General features: G+C 33.6%; 1 pseudogene; it reads right to left on the bottom strand.

The window, feature by feature from the left end:
• Positions 1-23,488: 23,488 nt before the first annotated feature.
• On the bottom strand, positions 23,489-24,161 carry LOC106010551 (large ribosomal subunit protein eL24 pseudogene; annotated as a pseudogene).
• Between the last annotated feature and the right edge of the window lie 584 nt (positions 24,162-24,745).

The following is a 24,745-nucleotide window of genomic DNA, read 5'->3' as shown; positions in this document are numbered from 1 at the left end:
TTTAATTACATTTTCAATTTCATTGCTTGACATTGGGTTGTTCAGAATTTTTAGGTCTTCTTTGTTCAACTTTGGTAATTCATATGTATCTAGGAATCTATCCATTTCTTCTGTGTTGTCCAACTTATTGGCGTATAGGTTCTGGAAGTAGGTATTGATGATCCTCTGGATTTCTGCTGGGTCTGTTGTCATTTCACCCTTTTCATTCCTAATTGCATGGTGTTGGGCCTTTTCTTTCCTTTTGCTGACAAGGTTGGCTAAAGGTTTGTCAATTTTGTTGATTCTTTTGAAGAACCAACTCTTGACTTCATTGATTTTTTGTATCATTCTCTTAGTCTCCATTGCATTGATTTCTCCTCTGATCTTTATAATTTCCTCCCTTGTATGAGTTTTGGGGTTGTCCTGCTCTTCTTTTTCTAGGAGCTTGAAGTTCAGCATCAGGTTGTTTAATTGGGCTCGTTCTGTTTTCCTAATATGCATATTCACTGCTATGAATTTCCCTCCTAAGACTGCTTTCATTGTGTCCCGTAGATTCTGATATGTTGTATTGTCATTGTCATTTAATTGAAGGAACTGTCTGATTTCTCCTTTAATTTCTTCTGTGACCCATTGGTTTTTCAGAAGTGTGTTGCTCAATTTCCATGTGTTTATGAAATTTTTTGAGTTTCTTTTGCTATGGTTCTCCAATTTCATCACACTATGGTCTGATAATATACAGGGGATAACTTCAATTCCTTTGCACTTACTTAAACATGTCCTATGTGTGAGTATGTGGTCTATTTTGGAGAATGACCCATGTGCAGCTGAGAAGAATGTGTATTCTGATTTTGTGGGGTGGAAGACTCTGTATACATCTGTTAAGTTCATTTGTTCAAGAGTTCGATTGAGTTCTAGTATTTCATTACTTATTTTTAGTCCAGTTGATCTATCTATTTGTGACAGTGGGGTGTTGAGGTCCCCCACTACAGTTGTATTAGTGCATATATGACTTTTCATGTCCATTAGTATTTGTTTTATATAGTTGGGTGCACTAGTGTTTGGTGCATAGATATTTATGATTGTCATCTCTTCCTCTTGGATTCTTCCCTTTACAAGGATGTAGTGTCCTTCTTCATCTCTCTTAATCAGTGTTGGTTTGAAATCTACTTGATCTGCAAAGAGGATAGCTACTCCTGCTTTTGGGGGGGTTCCTGTCGCATGCAGTATTTTTTTCCATCCTTTAACTTTCAGTCTATGAGTTTCCTTTTGAATGAAGTGTGTTTCTTGTATGCAGTGTATTGTTGGATTTTGCTTCTTGACCCATTGTGCCAGTCTATTTCTTTTGATTGGTGAATTGAGACCATTAACATTGGTGGTTATAACTGAAATATTTTGACTTGTCATTGCCATGACTTTTTCTTTTTGTTGGGTTCTCCCCCTTTACATTTAATTTCTTGTCATGCCAGATGGGTTCATTCTGTTTTGCTTCCTGGGGTTGTGATCCTCAATGTCTGTTCCTAGGATATTGTGTAAAATTCTTTGTAGTGCTGGTTTGGTATTCATGAAGTTCCTAAGGTGCTCTTTGTCATGAAAGTATCTTATTTCTCCACCCATATTGAAAGATAGTTTTGCAGGGTACATCAATCTGGGTTGGAGGTTGTTTTCTTTTAGGGCTTGGAATATGTCACTCCAAGCTGTTCTTGCCTTGATGGTTTGTGTTGAGAAGTCTGCTGTGATTCTGATGGGCTTTCCTTTGTATGTGATTTGTGTCTTTTCTCTGACTGCTTGGAGAATTTTGTTCTTCTGTTGTGTTTCTGGAATCTTAACAATTATATGCCTATGTGTAGATTTTTTTTGATCAAAGCTATTTGGAGTCCTATATGCCTCACTTATCTGTATGTCAAGCTCTTTTCCCCTGCTTGGGAAGTTTTCTGCCATTATTTCTGTGAAGAGATTTTTTTATGTCATCTGCACTCTCTCCTGTTTCTTCATTGAGCCCAATCAGTCTTATGTTATTCTTTTTTGCATCATCTAGCAGCTACTGGATTGCTTTCTCATGTTCCCTTTTAATTTTGAAGCAATTTTTCTTTTCCTGGTCACTAATTGCAATCTTATCTTCTATGTCTAAATTCTGTCCTCACATTGGCTCATTGTGCTGTGTAAACTTTCAGTGGAGTTTTTCATGTCCTGGAAATGTATTTGCATCTGTTTTATGGATTCCATTTGTTTCTTATGTTGGGATTCCATCATGTTCCTCAGCTCCTCTCTAGATTTATTAATCATGTCTTGCACTAGGGACACAATTTCTCCTATTATCTGAGAAATTATTTCTGATTTCATTTTTCCCAGATCCCCTTTTGTTGCCAGTTCACTGGGTCCGGGTGGTTGAGTATCAGAGTGTTCCATCTCATTTCCCTTTGGGGTTGCTGTAGGTGATCTGGAAGTCTGGTTTTGAGACTTATTTTCGTGTTTTCTCATGTCGACTGGGGAAGGGGGCTGTTAGCACCTGCACAGATTACCTCCTCTGAGCTGGGTGAGGTGGGACAGGGGCCAGGAGCAGCGGTAGGGATGGTGACCCAAAACCCCTTTCCTGTGGGCTGGGAGCAGCCATAGGGATGGTGGCCGGGAAACCCCTTCCTCTGGACCAGGAGCCGTGAGATGGTGGCTCAGAAGCCCCTCCCTCTGGGCCGGCAGTGGTGGGAGGGATGGCGGCCTGGAAGCCCCTTCCTCTGGGCCAGGAGCAGCGGGACAGAAGGTGGCCCAAAAGCCCTTTCCTCTGGGCTGGAAGCAGCGGGAGGGATGGTGACCAGGAAGCCCCTTCCTCTGGACCAGGAGCAGTGGGACGACAGCTCAGAAGCCCCTACCTCTGGGCCAGGAACAGTGGGACTCAGTACCTTGGTCTGGTGTAGTGTGGAATCAGGTGGCTGCCTGTCTGCAGCAGGGTGATTCGGTGTCTTCCGCGGGACTCAGGACCTCGGTAGGGCATGGGCAGACCTGCCTATCTGGAGCGGGGTGATCAGGAGCCTTCCGCGCGACTCAGGACCTCAGTAGGGCGTGCACAGACCTGCCTGTCTGCAGCGGGCTGATTCGGGTGTTCCGCGCGACTGGGGACCTCGGTAGGGTGTGCGATTCGTTTTATTTCAATTATCAATTAGTTGTTCCTAGTATATAGGAATATAACTGATGTGAATTCAGGGACCTTTACTGACTAAGGATCATAAGGAGTTTAGGGATTTATTAATTCATTAATTTTATTAACTATTGTTTATGTTCAATCATAATTTATATAATTCCATTTATCTATGAATAAAGCCAGTATTACTTCTTTGTTTTCAATATAAATTCATTTTCTTTCTTATTTAAAACTAAATCTACAACTAACAATATACTTAATAATAAAGATCAAAGTATTTCCATCTAAAATAAGAAAATGATGATTGTGACTCTCACTATTTTAATATCATATTAGAGGGTCTGTTAATAATTTTAAGAAGTTCTATTGTATCACTATTATCCTGAGATTTTTTTTAATTAATATTTACCTTTGAAAGGTTTTTTGGAATTTATATGATCATGCAATATATTTGGAAAATTTGTTAATATGGTGAAAAACAATAATTTACATTTAATTTATTAGATATAATGATTGAATATGATGTATTGTTCTTATTATGTCACTTGATGTTATTAACTAACATTTTGTTTTGATCTTTTGATGCTACATTGGTATATAGATATATAAATTTCTTTTAATGAATTTGTCTAAATAAAAAAAGAAACAGCTTTATTTCTTGAGATTTTATTAATATTTTTTTCTTATCTATGTTGTGTACTAGAACACTCAGCTAAATTTTATCTCAACTAAAAAGTGAAAGCCACGTGTGGTGGCATACACATATCACCCCTGCACTCAGGAGGTTGAGGCAGGAAGATTGCTGTGAGTTCAAAGTTATCCTGTGTTAGTTCAAGGCCAGCTTGAACTACAAGAGTTACTTTGCCTGAAAAACAAACAAACAAAACAAACTAAACCAAAAATATAGTACAATAAAAAGTAAATAGTTCAAAGATTCTTTCCTCTGTAAAATACAGGATGATGGAAAGGTCATCTTGTCCACATCATTCACACAATGAAAGAGGCAATCTGAGTGTTATTTGTTCCATCTGTGCAGTAATTCCAATCAGTTTAACCAAAGAATAAATTTAATATACATAGAGGATCATTTCTCAATTCACATGTAACTATTTAATAATTGCTCTCTATGTATTCAGGGAAACGTGAACCCATTTAGAAATTTTGGAAAGTTTACTGTAGCCAATGAACAGACCACTTTCCTAAACCATGGCTGAGCATCAGCAAAAACAAGATAATGGAATATTTTCACCCTTTCCTTTCAAGTATGTTTCTACCAGATAGGAGTTAGGTGAAACAATAGCCTTTATGAGATAGTGTCTCAATAAAACAACTGGTTCTTTCTTCTTTAGTTATTTTTAAATGCAAAATTAATTGATGTAAACTACTTAGAAAGGATAATATTTGATGAGACAGAGATGTTAACTTACTCTGGTTTGATCATTACATGTAGTGTACACATGTTTAACTATAATACTGTAGCATATAAGTAAGTACCATATTATATGATAACTAAAAACTTCATTCTTGAATTCAACATAACTTGGGAAAAAGGCGTTATTGCTAGATCTATAGTATAGAGAAAATATAGTATATTTATTAATGTCAAAGTCACAATCTCATGTATTCCTAAAATCTTTAATCATGTAATGTAGTGATTAATTTAGTTCACCTTTTACCAATGAGCAAGGTAAAGCACATCTGAGTTTTATCATGTACATTAAGTTACATGGCTAATAACTTGCTAGAGCAGGTTTGAAATCCAACATCAGACTCCAGAGTTTAAGCTTTTGATATTGACATATTTTTTCAAATTTTGCAAAATAATCAATGCTATTTAGAAAATCTGGTACCAGATTATGTGTTCCTCATTGTGAAGATTAAAAAATTAGAAAGATATATTCTTCTAAAAGACACCATTATGTTATTAATTTCCTTGTTTTTTTACGAAGGTCTCACTTTTTCTTCATTGTAACATCAGTTCCTGAGTAATTTATACTAACTTCCATTGAAGTTAATATTATGTATGTAATAGCAACAGTATATCAAAATCATCAACTATTATGAGATAATGGTGAAAGTCCAGATTAAAATGAAATATTGAGTGTACAGAGCTGTCACAAATAAGAGACATGTTTCATTATTAAGCCTGTTGAATTATTCTAAATTGGAAGACTACCTAGTAATTCACTTCTAAATCAGTTGATCACAAGAGCTTACTTGAGCTGACTCAAAGTCAACATTATATTATTGAAATAATTTAAACTCTTTTTCCATAATAATCATTTTGCATGCAAGATAATGCAATAAATATCCAGGGGTTTGCATTTTTTTAGTATACAACAGCAGCATTATCTTGTGAACAAATATGGATCAGAAGCACTTGAACTTTTATGTAAAGATCAAACCAGCAACATATTTCAATATATCCATTATTTTCTTCTTCAAAATGTTCATTATGTTAAAAATGTATATAGTAAACTCTTCTCTATGTTAATGTTATTTATATCTTAAATTTAATCAAATCATCTAAAAACGGAAAATGGCATTAAAGACTAAATGAATTGTGCAAGTCTAAGAAACAGATAATATGAATAAAATATTTCATAATAGAAATGAAACATTTCCCAAAAATCAAGTTTGGAAAGAAAGTGAAGACACAGGGGGAACAAATCCATAATGACTCATATTAAATAAGAAAGCCTTTCATTACTTCCTCCCATCTTTAATGCAAATATTATTTCCAAAATCAGATAGATAGATTTATTAACTCACACTAATCAAACCATGGTATGAATGTGATATTCACATCTAGCTTCTGTTCTTAAAACAAATGGAAGAAATAAGATCATCTAGAGCTGGGGATGTAGCTCAGTGGTGCCTTGCCTGTCTGGCAAGTGGCAGAGTTCAATCCTTGGTCCTGGGAAAACAAAAACAAACAAACAAACAAACAAACAAAGCAAATGGAAGAAAATATAACTAAGAGAGTTAGTGGTCTAAATTTTTTTATTTTATTTTAACCCATCCTCCCCTCTCCTTACACTCCCTCCCCTCCCTATGTACAAAAGCTTTTTTTCTCATTTTTTCCTTCTATTTTCACTTTTTTTTCTTGTCCCTTCCTTCCTTTCTCCCTCTCTCCTCCCCTGTTCCCCTTCCCAATCGAACACTTCCTTCCCATTTCCCAACATCTATTACACATTTCAGTCCTTATTTCCACTTTTGGTTTCCTCACATCGGAGAAACAATGTGGTATTTAAACATGAGTGTCTGATTTATTTCACTTAGGAGTATGGTCTCAAGGTTCACCCATTTAGCTATAAATGTCTGAAGCTCATCTTTTTTATGGCAGAGTAATGTGTATATATATATATATATCATATATTATATATATCTTAGATATACATATATATCTTAGATATATTTTATATATGATATATATATATTATATATATCTTCTTTATCCACTTGTCAATGGCATTTGGGCTGTTTCCAAGATTTAGCTGTTATAAACATGGGTGTGTATATATCACTGTGGTATGATGCTTTTAATTCTTTCAGGGAGATACCAAGAAGAGGTATAACTGGGTCAAATGGAGCCTTTAGTTTTAGTTTTTTGAGGAGTCTGCACACTGTTTTCCACAGTGGTTGCACCAGTCTATGCTCCCACCAACATTGGAGAAGGGTTTCTTTTAATCCACAGCCCTTCCAGCACTTGCTATTGGTTAATTTCTTGATATCAGCCATTCTTTTTTGGAGTGAGATAGAATCTCAGCATTGTTTTAATTTGCATTTCATGAATGAACAGTGATGTTGAACATTTTTTCATATGTTTATTTGCTGTTTCTAATTCTTCATCTGAGAAATATCTTTTCATTTCAGATGTCCATTTTTGCATTGGGTCTTTAAGTTTGGAGGGTCTAATTTTTTTGAGTTCTTTATTTTAAAGCAATTTGAGTGTTAAAAAGCTAAAAATGTATAGATTGGGGACAAAAAGGTAAAAAATAGATCTGAAGATCATTGTATGGATAATATACAAGTCATTGTTTTCCCTTAAGTCTACAAGAATAAACCATTGTGGGTTGCTGTGTTGTCCAATAAAACTTCTCAACTCAATTTCATTTATTTGAAAATATCTCCTAATAATATAGATTCTTATAAACAATATAATAATTTTGATAACAATTTTGAATAACTTCTCTAATTTCCTTACAATTGTAAGCTTCCATCATTTGGAAGGGGAAGAGGTGAAATAAGAATGTGACTTAGAAGCTCCTTGCTTCTGTATTAGGTACTCTGTTTCTGTAAAATGTACTTATATATGATGATTTTACAGAGTTAAGTCAAATAATAACTGCTTCATCTTCTTTTGTGTATAATTAATGTATATTTGTTTCAAAATTGAATTTTCTTTAAGTAGATGGATTTCTAATATTATGGGTTTAGTTTTTGTGTTTTTTGGTTACAAAAACCTGAATTTATTACTTTCCTTATCCTATTTTGGGGTCTGCAACTTCATCCTAGGTATTGTACCTGTCCAAAATAATTTACAAATTCTTTAGGAATTGTTTGCTCAAATGGACAGATAAAAGGAAATTTTAAAAAGTTCTCATACCCAATGCAACATACATCAGTTCCTGTTTTACAAGTTCTCTAGGTCTTTAATTATTGCCGGTATAATATCATAATATCAGGGGTGTGTGTGTGTGTGTGTGTGTGTGTGTGTGTGTGTGTGTGTAGTGTTGAGAAAGTAAAAGGTAAGGTTAAAATTGTTTAGATCAACAAAGAGGAACCAAGCTTCAGGTAACCACATTGATTTTCCCCTTTTCTGTAGTTTATTCATTAATAACATCTACTTTAATTGATTAGTTCTTTTCAAAAGGGTGGTTAGCTATAGGAAGTTTGTGTTTTAAACATATGTTTTTATAAATATCCTCAAATCTCTAATTTGAAGTGAATCACATTGCTAAACCCCGACTTCTCTCGATTTATAAGAGGGGAGTCTATCTACAAAGTAAGCCATACTATTCCAACTTAAATAATATATTACTTAAAGTACCACTTTACTATCTTGTTCATGAAAATAATGGGCATTATTGGCTTGAATTAGTTTATTTTATTATAAAAAGACCACATCAACAAATGTTTCTTGAGCATCCCTTATTGTGCAAAGTACTTTTCTGGGCAAATAGCATTACATAGATTAAAAAGTGTAGATTTATCTATTGCTATGTGTACCTTAATATTATTTTCAAATGATCACATCTGTGTCTCTATAATAGTTTTTCATTTTTTGTTTTCACATTTCTTATGTGCAAGCTTGAATGTTTGGGAGTTCAGTTTTTTAAAAATTTTTATTAGTACAGGTTTGCAGTATGTGAGTATTACACTCATTGTGGGGAACTGGTATATATACATAACACATCTTAAATCTTTTTTCAACACTTTCCCCTTCTCTTTGTCTCCCCAATCCTCTCATCTCTTCAGTTTGAAGAAGTTACCCAGAAAAGGTATAGGTAGATTTCTTTGTTTTTATCTCTATTATCTATTTTATCTCCAGCCCTATGTTAATGAATCTCACAAGAGGACCCAGAGAGCATGCTAACTAGGCCTGGGGGAATACAAAAAAGTAAAGGAAGTCATTCTTGTCCTCAAGGTATGTACACATAATCTGTTACTTGCTATTTTTTTAAACGAGAATTAGGAACATTTAATTAGAAGTGACTTATTATTTATTTGAACTAGGTGCCTTTGGGACCAATATCTTCATTTTACAGATGATAAAAGACTCCTTCACATTTTTCATGATAGCTTTATTAAGATTTTCACATATCATACATTTCACCATTTAAAAAGTAAAATTAACTATTTAATATATTCACAGAATTGTGGAAACTAGACAGAAGTGATGACAGAAAAAAAGAAGTGTGATTAATGGCTAAATGGGAGATTTCTAGACATCAAACTTGTGACCTAAAATGTAGATCTGTGCTCAACTTCCACTGTCATGTTGCCTACTAATGCTGAACTTAGAAGAAAGTATATTCACTGAACTCCCGGCAACCTCACAATGCCCAGATAGCCCCATTTGCAGTGCACACTAAGACACACATGTACACACACACACACACACACACACACACACAGAGAATTACTTATTCTTCACTAACTCAAATCAATTCAAGGAAAACTAATTGAAGTTTATGTGATTAATATAAATGTTATTGTCAAAAAAAGCACAGCCTGAAGTACTTGAGGAAGAGTATAAGTTTCCTTTCACAGATAGATTTCAACAGTCATCTGGCAGCTTTATAGGTGTTTGCATGGCATTTACTTTAAATTTAATAAATATGAAACTTTTTGAAAGAAGTTTTTCTATCATGTTTGGGAGCCTAGTGGGTGAGAGAGTTTGATCTGAATAGCTAGAGTAGCTGGCTGTTATGAGTATTTCCATACTGAGTTAACTTACTGCCATCATCTGCTTCCTAAAGTTATTTATAGTCATCAGCTGTCAAGGGGAGGTTTTTACATTTAACAATAGGAAACTCGTATCTGGACACCAGATTTTCTGCAGTTTTTATAGGCATCTCTCATATCATTTTAGAAAGGAGAAGGATCAATTCAGTTTTACTTATAAAATTGTTTCAGAATATTTATTATGAATTTATTTATTTATGTGTGTTTATGTGTGTGCTTCTGTATGCCTATATATGTGTATACACACGTGTATGCCTAGAATTTTAGTTTTAGGTGACTGTTTAGCACATAATTTCTTATTTTTTTAGTCATGGGGAATAGTTACAAAAACTTTAATAAAAGAAAAGATCTTACTATATATGAGTGACTGTATAAAAGAATATTCTATTTATTGATAGTTTTTTTATTCTTGAACAATTAGTTAATTAGCAATTGTGAATTTCCCACAAATTGAAAGTTAAATCGGTAATACCAATATAACAATTTTGAATTATTTTCAATAGAGAACTCGATGTTTTCATTGAATAGGTCTTAATACCATTGTAAATCCTATTATTTTTCACCACACTAGCAAATAGTTAGCATATTAAGTTATACTCTAAGTTATTTTTTCTATGTACAGCAATTAAAGAAAACACTGTGACATTGAGTTGTGAGCTGGGCCTGGGTGTATTTCCTTGTTCTCCCTTTCCATATTGACCTTCCTTACATTTTGTGCCTCAGCAAAATGCTAAATAATTACACAGTATTGATCTTCAATCTCACTCTTAAATAATCAATGTCACAAATGTTAAAACTAAAAGAATTACTCTGGCTACTTCTAGATTCTTTTCAATCATTTCTTATTTTTTAGAAGTTTGAAATTATAGGAACATAAGCTCTAAGTAAGTGAACTTTTATTACTCCAGATGCATTGTAAACAGAACATTTGCAAAATGTGATTCATTTGTAGAAAAGAAGGGACAAGAAATATGGTACTCTAAATGTACATCTAAAGATTACAACATGGATAAAACAAATTCAATGTAAATTGATGTGATAGATGTGTATTATTTAAATTATAGTATTTTTGTGACTTCCACAGGAGTAAAAAAGAAGTTTAAAATTTTTCTTGGTACTATATTAACTAAAAATTACCAAATATTTGTTGAAGGGTGTTATGAAACCTTCATCACATAATGATAAATAGAATGACTTCACAGTCAAATGGATATGAGTTCAAATTCTTAATTCAATACTCACTGGTTGTATAACACTGAAAATATTAATTAAGTTCTGTAACTATTTTCTCATGAAAATTTGGGAAATAACAGTACTGTTGATATAAGGTTGATTTGAAAGTGTTTAGAAGAGTGCCTGGTGCATTATCAACACCCAAAGCATTCTATTATCTGCAAAAATTTTTTCTTTGTGTCTTAATTATGGTAATTTCAGAGGAAATTATTAAAAAGTTCCATGAAAGAATTCTAACCTTGAAAATTTTGCAGTGTAATCAAAGAGGTAAAAAATATGTATAGGATGCCATCTATCTTCCTTACAAAAATATACGTAATAAAACAATAAGTACTTACTATCTGTCTGTCTGAATATCTAGACTAACATAGTCTCCATTATTTTTGGCCCAGGAGTTTAGTATTTGTAACTGGTAAGAAACTTAGTCCCTAGATTGGACTTGTTAGGCAAGTCCTCAACAAACAAAAACAGTAGAGACGTGTGATTCTTTTATAGTCTTTCCTACATATAGTGCTTTAATTCTGTGTTACTGTGACAACAAGAAATGTTAATCAATATCACACAGTGAATGTGCTAGTCAGATTTCCTCTGCTGTGACAAAATACCTAAGAAAAACAACTTAAGAGGTAAGATTTATTGTCAGGTGGTTCCATTGCTTTAGGTCTGTCTGAGGCAAGACAGAATATCATAGTGGACGGTTATGGTGGCACAAAGCTGCTCACCTCATGACAGCCAGGAAGCAGAGGGAGAGGGAGCCAGAGAGGAAGAGGCAAAGGATCAGATATCGTTCCCAAGGTCACACCCCCTGATCCATTTCCTTCTGCTAATTTCTACCTTCTGTATCCAGCACTTCCCCAAAATGCCATCAAATTATGATCTCATCAGTGTGTTAACTCACTTTCTGAAGTTAAAGCCCTCATTATCAAATCATTTATCTAGGCCACACATTTGAATATTGTTGCTACATTGGGGATCTAGCCCTCAGTACATGAGTTTTGGGGGTATACTTCATATTAAAGACATAATAGTGAACATTAATTCAAAATATCCTTCATGTATAAGTTGATCATCAAGTAACTTTCCATCTGTCATCCTTTGGCAAAATTTGAGATTATAGTATAATTACTTGATTTGAATGCTCAAAAAATCAGGGACGAGGTATCATCTTTAAAAGTCATATTTAAAGTGTATAGAATCCATAAGAATTCTTCCAAATAAAAAAAATCATGAATCTGTAAGATGCACCCCCATTTCCTTTCTTGGCTTCACTACAAGGCTACTACCTCAAATCCTCAGGAATTACCAAACATTTTTAAAACTAGGGATGTTAGATTTCAATACTCTATTCAAAAATACCCAAGCTTGCATTGAGTCCCATTCTGTGTGACAAATTTAAAATAATTTACATTTTGTTTGAAAGTAGTTAAAATTAAGATTTTGCTATTGTAAAGCCTAGATAACAGAAAACACAAAGAGCCCTGGAATTTAAAGTGGATACATTATGTATTGTGTAAGTTATGATGTTCTAGATAGAGTGTAAATTATTTCCAAGCCAGAGGTAGGTGAAGTAGACAAGGAAGGCTCAAATATAGATAATGAAGTTACAGTATTTGAACATAAATTCTATTATTTCAACAAATTAATGATGCAGGCATTGACAGATATTCCCATTTGATAATAAAGGAAGTCAGTGTCAGAGAGTTTGGCTCTTATACAACATAACTGGCTGATTCTAAAGATGAACACAGATAATTCTAATTAAAGTCTACAGTTCCTTTGTACTCATTAAAATCTACCATACAATGCTAAGAGCACAATTTCAGTATGACCGATAGAAAAAGTGGGGATATAGAACAGTAACATACCCATGCATTTTTGTAAACTGTAGGCTTAACAATTTGCATTTGAAAATGATTATCTGACTCTTTCAAAAGCATGCACAGTGGTTCATCAGTTTATGAGCTTAATTTAGTACACAATTTTGGAGCAGATTGCTGGGTTCGTATTCATGTAGAGAAGATGGCCGTGGTCCTGTCTCATTCAATGCATAGTTTGCAAAAGAAAACAAAATGTTGCAAAATGCTAATCAAATTGTTTTCAAACAGAAGCGTTCATGGCTCAAACTATTACTGTATTCACTTGTGTACTAATTTACCCACTATTCATTTTGCTATTTAAATTGTTTAATTCTCAAAGCAGTAGACACCGTTTCCCTCACTCATTGAGATGTCTTCCAGAAAATAATCACTTTGCTAACTTTTACTTATATCATTGATGCCATCCCATTCAACCAGTACCTGAACATTTGAGGGTTATTGGCATCCTTGTACGGCACTGTTATTTTTTTCTCTATAAATAAATTTAAAATATATGATGGAAACTAAATTGTCTTAGAAATAAAGTTGATCTGGGTCAGCATCTCAGTTAAAACATTTACTATGTGTGTAATTTAGAATAAAGACTTGTCAAGCTCAGACAACATGAGTCCAAAGTGTATATTGTGGTTCTGCTTATGTAATCATTCACAATATATAGTTAGCACTATTATTTGTACTACTGAATGGATTCAGTATATTGTGTGGGTTTCTAACACTCTTTTTTTGTTTGTTTGTTACCGGCGATCCAACTCGGGACCTTGCGCTTGTGAGGCAGGTGACAGAACCACTGAGCTATATCCCCGGCTGGGTGCCTAGCACTCTTGACTCTACAAGGGCAGAATCTCTGTTGATAGCTTCACTGCAATTAGTTAGAAACTCCTGCGTGTTCCTTTTCAGATTACTAGTTCTGTGGGTAACTCGATTCTGGTTCCCACATTCCTCATGGCCTTATGGCCTCATATTACATACTGATCTATCTCTAATAACTATGCATAACATGATTGCTCTCTGCTGCCCATCAGTTTATACTAAGATGTGAAATTAAAATTTCTCAGCTATGGCAAGTTATTCAACATATAAAAGTCTTATTTTCTTTTCTTCATGCAGGAAACAATTATTAATTCAATACCTTGTTTTAAATGAAAGATCACTCAAATATCCCAATATCTGATACATATTGAGTATATAAAATATACTAGAATTATAATTATTTTATTGTTCTTTTCAATTAATATTATATTAGCAATATTATTATTTTCCTAAACTAAGTTCAAGCCCCACACATATTTTTGTTTCCTTCACTTTGATATGACTTAGCTACCATCAGAGAAAACCCTGAGCAAACCCTTAGCCCTTTATTCTAGTTTACAACTATCTTCTTCTTAGTCATTTGCCAAACTTCCAGAATTTCATAAATTCTAATTTATCTTAATAAAGCAAAGCATCTTGCATATTTGGCAGTGCCCTATAATATTGATGATAACGTAGTGATGTATAATATGATGCCAGGGCAGAGAAAAAATTTGTTACACCTAGAGTAATCTGAATTTATTAAAAATAAATTTAAAATTTAAATCCCATGTTATATTGTACACTGAAATTTGCCATCTTGTAAGTTTAAATTATATAAAAGGGTTGTAATATTCTGCCCTTGAATTCTGACATGTTCACTTTCATGTATTCTTAAATTTTCTCTTGTTTTGTAGCTGACTGTACTCAGTCCCTGAGGTTTCCAGAGAAGACTCATTCTGAGGAACTATAACTAAGGAGCCATACATATGGTTCTTTGATCAGGCTGACAGTAAAATATCTAGTATTTTAGCATTTCTCCCAGAACTGCTAATTTTTTTTAACCGAAGTATATATCTTTTAATCCTTTTAAAGATTTTCTTGCCAGAGTGCTTGATTCAGAGCATTAATAATCTGGTGTCAGGTGTTTTCCCAAATTTTTGCTTTACTGACAAAGAATTTGAAATTAATTGCTGGAGAAGGATTTTCTATTCATCCTGGAGGACATATTTTATGACTGTATTTTTTATTATTTAGTAGGATTATCAACCTTTGAGTGCATTTATAGAATGAAACAATAACAAAATTTAAAAGCAAAGGTATTGAAAATGATGAAAGCAAATATGCTAGGCACACCCATAGGCCTTGTCTTTGAAGTTGATTGAATAAAAGCTTATTGAACCAAATCAATGTGATTCAAAAATCAAGAAATTATTCTTCTACATCAATAATCAATCAAGATCACCTATTTAGGGATTTAATAAACACATACTGTAGCTTCTAAACCTTACAATGTATATTGCCTACAGAGAGTCTGGTTCTGTATAAACCTACAGTGATCCAGCTGCACAGTGCAATTGTACTTATGCCAATTAAATCACACTAGTTTGAAGTGACATGATAATGATTATGAAGATAAACTTACCTAATACAAAAAATGTTATATCTTTGCCCCCTACTTCCATGATCACAAAACATCATTTTAGGGGAATGTAGCCAAGCGAATTAAATTATAAATTATGTTTACAATATTGTCACATGGATGGCATAAGTTCAGCTGAGACACAAAGCATCTTCTGTGAATTCACAAGGTTACCCCCAAATATTATAATTTTAAACACTAGTAAGATTACAGAAGCATATTCATATATATATATATTTCTGTTTACATAAAATATCTATACTACTTATTTCATACATAGCACAAGTTTTCCCATTACCAACTGAATTTTGTTCTGTAAAATATGTTTATTAAAATCCAACCTCCAGTGCCTCAGAATGTGACTTTATTGGAATAAGGACTTTACAAGGGAAACAAGTTAAAGTAAGATCATTAGAATGGGCCCTAATTTAATATGACTGATGTCTTCATGAAAGAAAAAATTTCAAGGGACAGAGATTATCGTATATAGAAAGATTTTGAAGAGTCATGGACAATGTCATGTGAAGACAGAAGGAGAGATTAGAATTATGTTGCCACAAACCAAACAACATCTAAGATTGCCAGAAATAATCATAATAATCAAGATAATGAAAATATTCATTACTGAAGGACATTTCCTCACTTTACTGTGTAAACCCCCCTTCCCATACTTTACTCCTTCCACGGGCTTCTAATGATCTGCTTGCCAACACTATATGTGGGTTTGTTTGTACTTTTTAGTACTCTATGTAAATGAATCAAGTACTCATACATAAATATATATGAACTAATCTAATTATATACTTCATATATATATATAGTTAACTACATCTCTTAAATTTGTAAAAAATCTTGACAAAGTTTCATACAGGTGGAAGAACACATTTTGGCAAAAGTGGTTAGTGATTAGATGACAGACTTTCAACCCAGGCTGACTTTTTAATTAAGTCTTCACTGTGCCATAGTTTAGAAATATGAGTTAAAATAGAGTATATTACTTAAGATTCACTAAGTTCCAGTAAAAATGAATAATTAATCCTTCTAAAAAATTATTGCAAGGATTTTTTTAATTTAAAATATAATGAATATACATTTTGGTAAGTGGAAGTATGCCAACTATATTTTTAAATAGAATTTATTTTCCAGAACAATTATTCTTTTTGTTTACAACAAAATTAAACAGACACTTGTGTTTTTCTTCACAAATAAGAGAAAAAAATGCATACTTACATAGTTGTCTATATATATTCAATTCCTTTACCCAATTCCTTGATCATGTTGCCTCCTGGCTCAGTACCACTTTCTCCATCACTTATGCCCTCATAATTTTGGTGATTAAATCTTCATATAGATGGTACTTCTATAACATTATCTTCTTGTTACTCTCCCTTTTTAAAAAAATCTCAGCCATTGATTTACTACAATTATAATTTTTTATAGGCAGAATAAACTAGATTTTACTATGGCAAGGAAACAAAATCTCAGTGGCTTATCACAAGTTCATTTCAAGTTCTACTAAAATCCCCCCCATTTAAGATTCTCCAGGGAAGCTCTCTCCATGTAGTGGCTCAACATTTCAGACCATTTCATCTTGTTTCAAGTCCTTTTCAACACAACACTTAAGATTTTGATGCATCAAGGAAAAAGAGCATAGAGAGATATTTATAATTGCATTTGCCAAAAGTGGTAATATGCGCTCCACTCACTGATCACAAATCACCTCTGAGAAGACACTTTATTATTTTAATTTCTTGGTCAAAACAATGAGATAAATTCAATTCTTAGACTTTTATGCATCTACCCTTACACAACAGAACATAGTATGTGGGTATTATTTCAAATTGATTGTTACAAACTTCTTACAGGATCTTGGTGCCAAATACCAATCTTACCACATTTTAATTGCTCAATAATTCTCAACTGTACTAAACAATATATTCAGACATCTCCTTTCTCAAATCTCCAGTTCATTGTACCAATTCTCATTCTCAAGGATAAAATGTCCCATTCTCCAGGACAACAATCCTTCTTTCTGTAAAATATAACCCACATAATAAAACTATGTAAAAGGGCTGGTGAAGTTTTTCACCAAACAAAATTTATTAAAAATATGCCATCAGCCAGGAATTTAGCTCAGTGGTTCGGCAACCTGCCTTGCAAGCACAAGGTCCCAAGTTCGACCCCCCATTACAAAAAAAAAAATGCCATCAGTACCCAGCACAACATCTATGCTACTATATCCCTACTTAACCACATCATCAGATTCTCTTTCAAGTTTCCCTCATCTCCCTTATCTGTAAATATTGTCTGTGTGGTTTTTGTGCTCCCCCTATGCTCACTGTTTTGATGATTGTATCTGCTGTAATGGTTTCAAATAAGGTACATATACAGAACCATTAAAGGTTTACATTTCTTTTCTGAACCTTTTTCCTGATTTCCAAAGTTATGAATGTAACTAATTATCTACTCCTCTTGAACTTCTAATTGGCATTGTAAATCTAATATATCCAAAATTAAACTCCTGATGTCTGGCTCATAAGTCTACCCTGAAACATTTCTCTACATCTCAGCACAGAGAACCTATATCTTTCTATTTCTTCAGGACCAAAGGACTTTGGTGTCCTTGATGGATTACTTTTTTTTAACACATCACATTCAATCTAAAGAGATCATCCAAACTTGATACTCTAACACAATCCAGAATCTGATCCTTTATGACCATTTTTCCACCAAATCCCTAAAGTTTAATTATCTTTCAACTCTATCACTGTTGAAAATTCTTAATTTTATGGTTTCAAAATTATTGCCCTATATTCCAAATCTTTAGAAAGGAAAGCAATCCATATAAAAACAAATAAGATATTACTAAAAATTTTCCAGTATCATGTTTCTTTTGCAGAGCAATAGTTAAAGCTCTTACAGTGGCCAAGAAGGCCTTACACAACCAATATCCAAATATTAAGTTCATTTCTAACCATGCTCCAAGGGCTCTGGCCTTTATCTTATTTCTTAAATATACTAAGAATTTTTTTCCTATATTACTTTATGGAAGCCATAGACTCCCTCACTTTTTTACTTTCTTCAGAGCTTTCTTCTAACATTACTATCTTGGAGTATGATTGTATTCCAGTGCTTAAATATTTTTCTAACAAACTCCATATCCCACGATAATCCCATGTGCCCATTAATCTTGACGGAAAATTTGATTGGATAAAGAGACACCCAGAGAAATGATTAGACTGTAAGGACACTAATATCACCAATGGATGAACTTATTGATGAGTTGATAGATTAAGGAGCTGTTAGGAGATACAGCCTAGTTGGAGGAAGTAGGTCACTGGAAACATGCCTTTCTTTACATTGTGTATCTTTTTTCAGACTCTTCTTCTTTACTCTAAACTTTTCCTTCATTTTGTGCTTCTTGGCAGCCATGAGATAAGTAGCTTTGCTCTGCCACAACTTTCTACCTTGATGTTCTTCCTAACCTCAGGCCCTCAGGAATGGCATCTGTCAACCATGGACTGAAACCTCTGAAACTGTGAGCCAAAATATATCTTTCCTCATTTACTCTGTTTTTCTTAGGTATTTGTGATAGCCATGGAAAACTGACTAAACACATCTCTCTTCCTGGGCTGGACCACACTCTTTTCCCACTGCTCTGTAAATTTATCCATACAACTTGTCTTACTTTCCTTTACACTGGGACATAATTCCTGACACCAACAAACTAAAGGAGGAAAAATTAATTTTAGCTCACAGTTTTTAGACATTTCATTTCATAATTAGCAGAGCAGAAGAGAAACTGCTCATATCTGCTGGGAAGCAGAGAGTGAAGGGAGGAGCTGTTGAGGGAGCTAAACCCCTCCAGACCACACCCCCAGTGACTGTCCTCTTCAATCCAGACCCCATCTCCTAACAGCAAGTCATCTATAAACCCCCATAATTGAATGATTGTCCATAAGATCCCTCCTATAATTGCATGAGGCTTTACAGGGACATTTAGACATTCAGATATAAACCATAACAGAAGTTTTGCTGCTATATTTCATTTATTAATTTGTTTCAATATCTGCCTTAGAATGTCAGAGGTAGAATACTGGAAAAGCAGATAAGACATTAAACCTAACTACCACTTAGGGAATTTAGGTAAATAAGGTTCTCGGATTAGAAGGTGATATGATGTAGGAAATAGGTCTATGGAAAAACTTCATTTCTGTAATGGTGTTTTGGATCAATATCTGTCTACTGGAATGCATTTTTTAAAGTTATAAATCATATACAAAAGTTGGAAAAGAAAACAGCATGAAAACCATTGCTGCAGTTTACTCACAGAATTTGTTTTATACTGTTTCCTCTATGTTGTAGTATTTATTTAGGCACAGGAAATTTGCGGAAAAGTTTTCCAACATTGTATAAAGAATATGAGTTTAGGGAAAAGAAAATGACAGTTTCTGTATCTGACTTTATTAACAATTCTGAAAGTAGACTTTCATCTGAATTATTTTTATAAATTACTACTGGGAAAAGTATTTGCTATTGTGTGTGATTGGCAAGCAATCACATCCCTAGGTACTGTACAAATAAGCAGAGTTGAAAATAAAACAGAGCTGATATGAATGAAATGTATCAACAGTTATGCTCAGCATAAACAGCCTTCACTCATGCAGTGCACCCTGGCCCATTATTTCTAGAGGAGACTCACATTCCTCCACACCTGGCTTTCCTAATGATAATAAGCCAGATTCTCCTCAGCAGGACTGTGGTTTGTTAAGCAAGTAGAAATAATATAGTAGTACATTTATCTTGGGGGTCCTAAAAGTATCCCAGTGTGCTTTTATTCTTTCATCACTACTTGGTATCACTGCAATGAATTTCTTTCTCTTAGAAGAAAATCAATTCTTAGGTTGTCCATATTTGTGAGGTATAAAAGGAAAAACCACCAAAGTTAGTGTTTTCCTCAATAGAAAATTTAAATTCTAATTAAAGTACAAAACATATCACAAAGATCATGGTGAGAGAAGAAATCATATCCTACCCTAAAATATCACATCTCAAAGATTCTCAGAAATATGAGGAGAATTCTATGACATTTATAACTTCTTGCAAATGTAGTCAGCCTTTCTGAGTCAATTATCCTTATTATTGTTATAACAGACATTTATTAGAGGAACTAAATGGTTATATTTTCTGGGAAAAAATTTCAAGGGAAAATACCCAAGGGTGGACATTTGTTTCTCCCAAAGACAATGATGAGAATTGAAGTTCAGAAGAAGAAAATATGTATTTTTCCTAATAAAAATGTTTTAAAGAGATTATTAGAATAGTAATTGTTTTACTACTAGCAGCCTTATTAAATTATAATCTAATTATAAATACTCATCTTAGTCTTGATTGAGACTTACAGTATAAGAGGAAAAACAGACTTGTGCACTGGACTTAGAGGCTCGAGTTTGAGTCCCTGCTTGATCACTGAACTCGTTTTAAATAGAATACTTAATAAATCTGAGACTCAGTTTCTCTATGTCTTTTAAAGGTAAAGTATGTTAAATTTTGAGCTACTAACAAATGAATACAATTTACTTAATGCTGGGTTTTATGTTCATAGAAGCAAACACTAAGAAATAGTATTAATGAATGTTAGTAATAACATTCATTTGAAGTTTCTAGAATTATTGAGACAAAAGTAATGAATTACTGACTTGGGATTTTTGTATTAATATTTACAGAATAAATAACACTTCAGTAGATAAGAGGGAACACAATAGTAGGTAGAGTGAAAGTTCTCTATAGGAAGCACATATTTATGGGTCATTATTCTAGATCTATGGGCTCAATTTCCTATGTCCCCCAGTTCCCCAGCTTTTTGCTCAATAAATACAATAACAACTTTTCCCAAATGTTCGTTATTCACCATATTTGTAAGGTTATATTTACAATTATTTGCCTAAAAGCATAGTCTCAAATACAAAATAAAAAAGAGATACAAAACAATATTATTGGAAGTTGAAAATATGAATTAAAGAGACAGATGCAAAAACTCATAATTGAAAGTCTCATTTCAGCTTCAGCTGACATATTACACCATAAAGCTGCACAATGGCTCCAACAAACAAAAGTGAACATGAACTTGCAAAAGATAAGTCACATCTAAGATAATACAATATACTTGGAAAAACATACACTGAGGTATTTTTATTGATAGATAGGAATAGTACCCTAGATGGTAAAGTATTCTTATAGAGCCTTTAGAGAAATTATATTGATGTAATTATTTCTTTTATTTTTCACAGTTGACTAGTCAGAAATTGGACTAGCAAAAATTCTCTATCCAATATTTTTTAACGTTTGCATTTTTATTAGTTCATGTTTGTATTACATTCATTGTGGGGTGTTAGTACATGTACATATCATTATTTCCTCTTTCCCTTCTTACCTCTATCCAGTATTCTTAATGTGGGGCCATTCACTCCACACTACAATTTTCTACTAAAAAAATAAAAAGAAAAATAACTTGGGAGTGCTTAATATGAATTTCGTGGTTAGATTTTTTAATAGTTTTCCAGAATAGTGAAATATTTGACAATTATGACTTATTTTGAATTATTATTATAATTCTGTTCAAATTTTCAGTAAGAAATCATTCAAAGAAAAACCACACAATGAAATGTATCATTGCATTTTTAGACACCTGAATAAATTGGAGGAATGGAGGCTGTTTTTCTCAAAGCTGAGAATAACAATACTCCAGAAGTAATTATGTATCACACTGCTAAAGATAGAATTTATCCCCAAAGCTTCTTCTTTGATTCTTGTTTGATTCTTTACAATACCTGATTGACTCTAAAAAAGAAAGGCCACCTATGCCACCAAAGGTGTAAACTGGTTTTGATGAGTTACCTTTGACATTTGCTTATTTTAAAAATTTTATCAAATAAGATAATCTTTAAGATACTTCCTAGCCCTTAAATTCCAAGATTGTAGAATTTTTTAATCCTGAGCATTGGAACAGTTCAGTATCAAGGACAAATATCCCTTGAGGTGTCTGATGTGCCAGTGAGATCAACTGTCTCCATGCTGATGACTACAGATGTGGGAGATGATGTCCATCTGGAAGTTCAGCAGGCTCTCTCCCCAGCAGATCCTTATCTAAATGTATTTTTGTTTGCATTTCTCTATAGGCTCCCTTAGTAAACCTTGAATATCAAGGTCAAGAAAAGGCTTACTTGATCACAGACCCATCACATTCTTCTGCCATCAACCAAGACAAAGATATTGCTAGAAAATGAGCAATGAGCAGGCTTGACATTCAGTCTGAGGTTGTCCTAGGCTTCTTTTTTAGGGAAGATTCTATTCTGTTTCTTCCTGTCAGTTCTTTTATCCCATTGCACTTATTACTTTGGATATGCAACCAGATGTCATGAGAAGTGTTAGAGTATATCAAGACCCTGCCTACATAGATTCTGACAAATCAGGGACCTAGCAGACCTTCGGTTCACAATAACAATACAATATTTATATGGATAGGTACATGTCAGGAATCTTGGAGAAGCATAATTTTTCATACATAGATTTATATGTATATATATTAAATATATTATCCTAATTCAAACCAATATGTTCTCTTGCCACTTAACATTTTTAGCAGCTGTATATTCTCTTAAAATACAAGTCAGATATAAACCTACTAATTAAAACTGGGCTGCACATCTTTAACCTGACTTCTGCCAGAACATGGTGCTTCCATCATTACATCGCACCAAGTTCTTCCTAGTATACCAGTACTCTAAACTTCTTTCTGCATCCAAAACTTTCAAAATGTATATCTAACTACATAGTCTTAAAAACCTTCTAGTGATTTAAGAATGCCAAAGTCTTAATGTGAAATATTCCAGTGTTCCTCACAAAAAAATGGACCTGAAATCTAGTGCATCAGAATCATTGGAGATGTTTGATAAACTTTTCAAAATTTGAACCAGGAACTGGTGGTAATTTTAATCTCTCAGGGAGATACTAAAGGCTGCATTTTTGGAAACCATCTCCTATGACTCAAGTTGCACATCAAATTTTAAAAATTAAAGGATCAATGATATGGTCTTTTGAGGTAACATTTATTTTGATTCCAGTGGCCTTATAGAAAAATATAAATATATTGGCAACTGACATGTAGAAATAATTTCATTTAATTTGAATTATAGCAATTGCTGGAACTTTGTTTTCCTCAGGCAAACCACTGGATCTTCAGTTATTTAATCTACAAATGCCAATCATAATACTTACCTAATTCCTAAAAGTATAAAAATGGTAAATACTTATAAATATTAATCTGCTTAAAAACTATAAATTGACAAAGATCTGTAATTTTTTGCTGAAAAAGTAATGAACTGGGCAACAAATCAATATCGACAATACAAACATTTTAAAGTTTAATCAAAGTTTCAACATCCATTTGCTTTTGCCTCTGATCTTCAAACTTTCACAGGCTTCACAATCTTCTATTTTGGTGCTGCCTTTGTGGGAGCCTTAGCAGCAGACACTGCAGTCTTTTGAGATGCTTGCTTAGCCTTTTTTGCTTCCTTGGCAGCCCTGTTAGCTTGCTCTCTTTGGGACTTTCTAAATTCTGGTTCCTGATTCCTCTTGGCCATTATATCCGCGAGATGTACCAATGATGGTCCTCTGGAATTTGACTGCTCATCGTGTTTTCTTTTGAATTTCTTCCGACTGTCCCTTTTTGTGCTTTCTTCTGTACAGGACAGTCCAATTTATCTGTCAAGGATTCCTTTTGGAAAGGAATGCAGATTCACATTTTGCATTAAGAAACTGGAAAACCTTCGCGTCGGTCCAGGCATAGCGCCTCCCATGTCCTGCGTAGATCTTGTACCTGCTAAAACTGCACAGCTCGACCTTCATGGGAGTGGGCGGCAATTAAGAGGAAGGACGATGAAGAGGAGAGGATTATGCAAGATATAAGAATTCTAAATAAGCCAATACCAGTCAGTGAAATTAAAGATGTAATTCAAGACCTACCAACAAAGAAAAGTCTTGGCCCTGATGGATTCACTGCTGAATTCTACGAGAAATTTAGAGAAGACCTAATGCTGCTACTTCTCAAACTCTTTAATGAAATTGAAAGGGAAGCAACACTCCCAAATTCATTCCTGGAAGCAAGCAATACCTTGATTTCAAAACCAGAGAAGGGTCCAAACGAAAAAAGAGAACTGTAGGCCTATCTCCCTAATGAACATAGATGTAAAAATCCTCAATAAGATCCTGGCAAACAGAATGAAACAAATAATCAAGATTATAAATCTAGACCAAGTAGGATTCATCACAGGGACTGAGGAACGTTTCAACATACATATATCAATAAATGGAATACACTACATTAACAGATCTGAGGACAAAAACCAAATGATCATCTCAATAGATGCACAAAAAGCAACTGACATAATCTTCAAACTTCTTAGGACATTATTTGCCCTAACTTGTCTATCAATCCACAATCAATTCACAGTTCTCAATCCAGTTTTCAATCATTCATACATACAGTACATTTTTCTTTTCAGCATATTACTTGCTGTACCTGGAAGCATTACCATCTATAAAATATTATTTTTGCTCAGA

This window comes from Heterocephalus glaber, unplaced genomic scaffold, assembly GCF_053883595.1.
Source record: "Heterocephalus glaber isolate CG9 unplaced genomic scaffold, H.glaber_assembly_v1.0 deba00001497, whole genome shotgun sequence".
Taxonomy (NCBI): domain Eukaryota; kingdom Metazoa; phylum Chordata; class Mammalia; order Rodentia; family Bathyergidae; genus Heterocephalus; species Heterocephalus glaber.
This window is presented reverse-complemented; position numbering and strand designations above follow the sequence as displayed.